Here is a 7,418-nt window from a genome sequence, read left to right as displayed (position 1 = left end):
ATACAAGGTGGGCCACACGTTATCAGAGTACATATAGATGGTGCACGTCTGAAAACGCGATACCGTGAGACGTTCTTGAGCCACAGCAGCGCTGTAGAAAAAGCGACGTAGGGAGTGCGGTGCGCTTCAGTACGAACGTCTCGACTTGGTATAGCTGTTCACTATACGCGATGCATGGAGCTCATAGTTCAGACCGAGTATTCTGTGCCGATGATTTACGTGTTCACAAGAAAAAGATTGCTGGAAAAAAAAAAGCTATCGTTGCGTAAACGTTCAGGATGTTAATTGCGTCTCTACGGAAGCTACTGCCAGAGGCTCAGGCTATTCGTGACACTAACGAGGTTTTCCAGCACTGTTTTCGGCGCCTCAAGGAAATTGTTTTATCAAGCAATAAGCACAATTAAATAGTAGTGCACTTCGGGAGGGCAGTATTTTTTTTATTACAGCCACACCATGGTTTGTCCATCCTTGCTTCATTGCGCTGTGATAATGTTGGCTAGGCTGGCTCTTGATGTTGCTGCAGACCAAATCGCACCTTGGAGGCACTCTGCAGACAAAAGTTCATGCGAAAGAAAAAAAAAAGATGAGAATTGTGGTTAATTATTCGAGTCAGCAAATTGTTTCATTTACAATGTTTACAAATGGAGTGAAACATCATCTGTCCGATTTTTTAGAAAGGACTGTAAATATTTACAAAATTTGAATACTTATTAGCAATAGATGGCCCTCATTTAAATGAGAAAATTTTCTTTGACCCGATTTTGGTATTTCTTTAAATTTCATTACAGTTGTTGTTCTGACCTAACTGCTTATAGAGCTTCTTTTGTACAGCAACCAGCCTGTTCGTTTATGGTCTAAATATTGCATAAGAAATGAGCTTGTGTCAATGCAGCAGATTGATTTATTGAAAACAGTGCGACACGATTCATCCACCATATATACAATGATTTGCAATGCCAGTGTTGTCGGGCCATCTAGGGCAGCAGAGTCGCAGTCTGTGACGAGCACTTGAAGTCGCGAATTGGAGCCCCGAGCTTGTTGTGTAGAAGCTTGTTGCTGTCTTTGACAGAGACCCTCGCAATGGCTTGCGCCCATCGCCTGGTCATATGGTCGGCTGACGGAGATGTTCCGGTCAACATCACTATGCGTTCTCGAAGGTACGCTTCCTGGAAAACACCGCCGTAGCCAGTCGATGTAGGTGCCAAGCACCGCCATTCGCCGGGAGCTCGCTTTTGTTTATACGAGCCGCAGGCACCACATTGCTTCGCCCGACACCCCGGCATTGGATTTTGATGCGTGTGTAAAAAACTCAGTGCATGAGTATTTTTACTTTAGTTTTCAGTAGTGCACTTCTGTGTTTCTGGCATGTGCCCAGTTGAATCCCCAAAAGACATGTCGCACTTTAATACTTGCCACTGCCATGGTGGCAACAGCCTCGCAGGGGGCATTAATACATGCTCAAGAGGAACATCCATTTCCTCAGTTAGTTTCCTCACCTGTAGCGAGAAGGGCTGTCGCACTGCAGGTCGGTGTGCATACAGCGAGGCTGAACTCAAATCATATACAGTGGCGTAAGTGGGATGCTGTGCATCGGATGGTACTTTAAGAAGCTACATAAAGCTTATATATGACCTTTTAGGATGAAGTGACAATTTGTCACATTCTGCAGTGGCCCTAGTGGTGTAAGTGAGATGCTGTACATTGGATAGTATTTTAAGAAACTACATAAAGCTTAAATATGATTGTTTAGGGTGGAGTGAGTATTCGTCACATTACACAGAAGTGCAACAGCCAAAATAGAGTTTGGAGCAACTTTTGGAGCAGAAAAAATTTTACTCTTCGGGCACTAAAATCCAAATTTATTTTTTGTCATAAAAAACTAAATTTGGAGCAGTATGAAAAAAAAAAGATAACATTTAAAGTGATGCCACCGAGGTCTTCCGATAAGGAGCAATTTTCGGAGAAGCAAAATTTTCATTTTGGAGCACTTTGGAGCAGTAAAATTTTCCATTTTGGAGCAATATTGAGCAGCTAATTTTAAACCCTGGAGGAAAAGCAAGTTACATTTACATTCAAGGACATGAAAAATTATTCTGAGGCTCGTGTGATGAGCTAGAAATATTTAGATTCATTGAAAATTTCATGGAGCCAATCATCTTAGAACCACTCCCTATTTCATTAGATAATGCAAAAATATTAGCGCCATGCTGTTGAGCATTCTGGAAAAACTTGTTCAGTTGTTATTTTCACAGCAAACAAACAGAATACTGGTTGAATAAAACTGTACTTCATGAAATACCAATATAAATACACCTATGTGGCTATCAGCTAATGTGGTAGACAAACGCCGTGACGCACAACGCTAGAGACTACCATGGTCCCAAGAGCATTTCCCTAAGATGACTTCAAGAATAAAGAAAGGTTCTTTTTCTTCGCAACTGATTAGACTGCTGGGCGCAATATGATGTCATACAGGCATAATCTTCGAAAGCGAGCCTTCTGCAGCACTCATCTCTGTGCTGAAGCTACACAATTCAACAAACTTCTTTTACTTTTGCAACAATACTTTATGTGACTAGCGCATTCTGTCCATACTCCAAAAACACCCTACTGTTGTCCTCTAGAAAACAGTTCATGAAAAAAAATAATAAAAATGGTAGTTTGGCTTTTTTTAAACTTATGCATACGCCTAAGACAACTCGAAGGCAAGATTTATTCTGTTTTTAATGAGATAGCAATTATATGGACATTCTCAACTGGTTTTTGCTATTGCCAGGAGTGTAGCAAAAAATTTTAAAAATTTGGGAGGGGGGCTTGCCATCTGAGGGGGGGGGCAGTCAAAAGATTATTTTGCGCTATATATGCCATGGCGAAAACAACTTCAGAGTGGGGGGGGTGCACGTTCCCTGCCCCCCCCCCCCCCGCCTAGGCCACTGGCTGTCATGTTTTGTGTAATGTCCCAATCGATAACATCGCTCTGCACATCGCGTTTTACACACAGGTAAAAACGCACAAACGGGGCCGACAAACACGGCTAAAGCAGAGATAAGAAGAGCCAACCTATCTCCTTTGCATTGAGGCAGGATGCGATAACATTATACCCATGCACCAGGCCTCCAATCGATTCTTACTCAAGAAGAGAGGAATGCTTCGCCTGCGTCAAAGGGACAGGAAGGAGCTAGAAATGCGAGGGGGAGGGGCGTTGTTAATAACTTTGACTTTAAGGGTGTTATCGCTCGCGCACGAGCTATTTACGGCTGGTATACCGTTCTACCTTCTACTATCAACACGAACAGACTGTGCGAAAAGTGCTTCGCTTTCTGAAGAGGCACTGAGCCTTGATCGAATGGCAGCCACGCCATCGTCGTGCTATTTCGGAGATCCATTCGTACGTGTTGTTCGTGCTGTACAGATAGAATCAAACTGGTCTAGAGCAGTGAAGCACGTACCTGTTGACACTTAGTAGCCACGGCTTCTATCTCACGTTAGCTACAAGCTTCGATTGATGCTTACATTACAGCACAAGGGCCTAACATGCAGTAAGACCACGCTTGGTAGCGTTATGGCGTCTCTCTTTACTTAACTCTGAAGAAAACACCAGCTGTAGTGGCCAGCTGGACGTTCTAGACAAATCTGATTCCATCTGTACATGCGTCGGCATCCAAGAGATGTTTCGGGCGTCTTCAATCACCCAGGTAGCGGATATAGAAGACCACGCGTGCAGCAAGTTCTTGCAAGTGCGTGGACCTTGGTAATTGCAACCCTGCCGCTAACGCACCTCACGAATGACGTCAAGCCTTATTATTTGGTATAGCATACAACTTATTGGCATTGCGTTCATTGCTAAGAGCATAAGTGAAACTAACAAGTCGTATCTTTTAGATCCGACATTGCCGATATCGCAGAACTCAAAAGAATGCTGGCTAATGAGACAATGATCACTCTAGCTTTCGTGCTGTCAACTGTCAGTCATCTAAACCCGAAGCAGAGGTTAGTAGCACAGAAAGTTCACGAGCAGTCTCATTATGCCTCAAGATAGCTCGTGAGCTACTTCAAGCAACGCAGCAGCCTCTGGCCCCTCTGCCCCTCTCTTCAATACGAAGCAATAAATGTGATACCGTGTTCATTTTCTTGTGGGACTACTCGTGGATCCCACGAGTAGTCCTCTGTCATTAGCTTGTTTGATTTCTTCAGTTAAGGTGATTAGTACCAGCTCAGTCGAATATCCTGAACAAAATCCAAATTGTTGTGGAGACAAAAGGGCAAAAGGGAGACAAAAATAATTCATTAATCTTATTTCAAATAGTTTTTCGATTAATTTATCGAAAAAAAGGGAGGATACAGATGGGCCTCAAGTTGTGGACAGAAGCCTTATCGCCCTTCTTAAAAACGGGAACTATTTTACCAACCTTAAGGCAGCTCGGAAACACACCCGCAGAAAACAGCTTGTTAATAATAAGTGACAAAGGTTGGAATATTATGCCTGAGACTAGTTTCACTTTAAAAGGATCAATATTGTCCAAACCAGCACTCGTAGTATTCAATAATACGATGACCTGAATGACTTCATCTGCGGATGTCGAATGTAGATAAAATGAATGACTACACCGTGGTATATCAGATACATGAATTGCTGACTGCTGCTTTTCCGCAGATGCACAGAAATGCTCACTAATTGCAATGGCCACTTTTTCTGGGTTGGTATACATTTCGTCCCCTTGTTTTATTTTTGTTGTGGTTGCTAAGCACTCCTTTTTGTTCACAAATTCTTTAATGATTTGCCAGCAATGACTTGTGTTACCCATATTTTTAAAAATAATATCCTGGTAGTAGTTTCGCTTACCAAGCTTAAATGAAGAAGATAATATCTATGAATACTTCTGGAAGCGGGATTTTAATGCAATGTTGAAAGACTGTGACATTAGTTTTTTGTGAAGGTTATTCTTTTTATTAATAGACTTCAACAATGAGTGATCATGGATTTCTGGGTGAACGATACCACTTCGTGACAGTAGCCGAAGTGGTGCATGCGTCTATACTTTGGCAATTACTTATGAGAAAGACTCAAAAGCCTTTTTTGCACAGTCCTCACGAGTCACCAAAGTCCAGTGGACTGCGCTAATTATTTGCCCAAATTTATCTGAATCGAATCGGCGTTTAGTGAAAACGTTACTCGCCTTGGTATTTTTAGAATCCAAAATGAAAATAACAGGATTATGATCTGTAAGACTATCCTCTAACACACCAGCAGTGTGATCACTTGAAATATTCTAGAGTATGTGATCTATTATTGTATTCGAACCTAGGAGATTGCTTCTAGTTGGTGTGAAAATATGCAAAGTAAAGTCAGTAGCGTGTAAACAGTGCATATATTCGAGGCACGACTCGATTTCAGGATCAATAATAGTCATGTTAAAATTGTCCCATAAGATGTTTTTATTTTTTTTTCACTAGGTTGTTAAGGACGCTGTTAAACTGAAGACAAAAGTCGGAATATGATGATGAAGGTGACCTATAAATGGAAGCTATGATAGTGTTACGGCTATTGAGTGGTATAACATTATGGTTAAATTCAAGCCAGACTGATTCACACAAATTATTGTTGAACATGATGTCAAGATGGCGTGTGTATGTTAGGGATGAATTGACAAGTATGGCACTGCCCCTGCCTTGACCAAACTCTCGATTACAGTATTCAGAATAATAACCTGGCAATCCATACAAGTTACCGTAATTGTCAGATATCCAAGTCTCAGAAAAGCATATGACAGAAAATGAATGATCAAGCAATGAGAGCAATGCGACAAGATCATCCTGATGTTTCTTAAGACTGCGAATGTTCAAATGCAGTAGCGATAGCGCTGGTGACTTTTCGTGAAGCAATTCAGATGTTTGCTGGCCCAAGAATGCAGCCACGTTAAACGAAGGTTGATTTAAATTGAGGAGTGATACGATATCTAACAGAATATGCGAAGATCTTCTGCGCATGCAATTCGAAACAAGCGACTGTCATCCGCTTTCCTAGCATTAATCGTGCAGTTGTCGGTCCAAAGGTGATTCTACTGATTTGTTTTTTAGGGCAAGGGCCTGCACAAACAGACGTTTACGCTCGAGTGTGATGTGATCATTGACATACACTGGTTTAGAGCCTGTGCTTTGGGGAAATACAATATTTGCGGAAGTCAGCTGCACCTTCCTTGCCTTATTCGCAAATTCAACCTTCTTATTTCTCGAACAAAATCGCGCAATAATGATGCTTCCAATCTTTGCAGGCACCCGATGCGCAGTGTCAATGTCCGTATCAGCAAGTGGACAACCAATCTTCTCCCTGATAATTTGGACAACTGTCAGGCAGTTCTCGCCCTCTGTCTCAGGAATTCCATTCAGCTCAATATTATTGAGCCGCAAATATTGTTCAAGATCACACATCATTTTACTGAGTTGCTTATTCTCATCTCTCAGGACCTTGTTTTCCTTGGTTAGTGCCTCATTGTCATTCTTTACATGTTCGTACAGCTCATTGAACATCGCAAGGCTTGTCTTCATCACTACAGCCTCCTGCCGAAGAGCCTGTAGTTCCTTTGCTAATCCCGTGCAAGTCGGCATTTTCAGGATAAGCAATGAAGAGAGGTAACAAAAATACAAGGCACACAATAAAACAATCTATGTCAAAGGTAGCAGTAGAAATGGAGAAAAAAAAACGCAAAACAGAAAGAAGTATCAACACGCAACGAACCTGGACGGAGTGAAAACAAGGGTCAATGCTTGCACACAGTCGCAACCACTGCTGCTGAAATGAAGAGCAATGGCGAATGATGGCGTATTTGTAGTGTTTTTCCTCCTGTAGATGGCGAACGGAGTGGCTGAAGTTCAGTGACGTAGTTACACGTGCCGAGAAAACAGCAGCAACAGCTAAGTAGTGCTGTACAGAGATCCGTGCAGATAAGATTCACCACCTGGTGGCCCCGAGGTGGCTGGCATTGGCATGGCAGGAGGGGGAGTGGCCACATGCGTTGGATAGCCACCACGGTTCATCCACTGAAATTGTCAATACATTCTCTCCTCTTGTGCCATCACGCAATAATCTCTGCTCACCTTGACGTGAAACGCTTGTGCATGGCCTGGGCGTTCTTTTTAAGTTCTTTTGCGTACCACCAAACCTTACTTATTGCACTTCACGCAAAGCTTGTCCAGAAAACACAGATTGCCAACTAGTCCCGACCGCAGTGGTGGAAGTGGCTTTTGGCATTTCGGAGCAGCTTTCGGAGCAGGAAAAATGGAAGTTTGGAGCAAGAATTAGTGCGCTTGGAGCACAAAAATGTCCTGTTTGTAGCAAGCTAACTACTGTTTGGAGCAGTCTGACTGCAGCAGGTAGGTACCGATATGTGCATGGAACACGACAAATAAATTTTATTTTG

At 42.5% G+C, this 7,418-nt stretch overlaps 1 protein-coding gene across 2 annotated transcripts in view; it reads right to left on the bottom strand.

Moving 5' to 3' along the window:
- Positions 1-416: 416 nt before the first annotated feature.
- LOC119160873 (peptidyl-prolyl cis-trans isomerase NIMA-interacting 1) overlaps positions 417-7,418 on the bottom strand; it is a 43,148-nt gene continuing 36,146 nt past the window's right edge. For both annotated transcript variants that reach the window (XM_075880596.1, XM_037413142.2), the window contains exon 5: positions 417-547. The gene's annotated coding sequence lies outside the window, so the exon portion shown is untranslated. The remainder of the gene's footprint in view (positions 548-7,418) is intronic.

This window comes from Rhipicephalus microplus, chromosome X (assembly GCF_043290135.1).
Source record: "Rhipicephalus microplus isolate Deutch F79 chromosome X, USDA_Rmic, whole genome shotgun sequence".
Lineage (NCBI taxonomy): Eukaryota > Metazoa > Arthropoda > Arachnida > Ixodida > Ixodidae > Rhipicephalus > Rhipicephalus microplus.
Note: the sequence above shows the minus strand (reverse complement) of the source record. Positions and strands in the feature narration are given on the sequence as shown.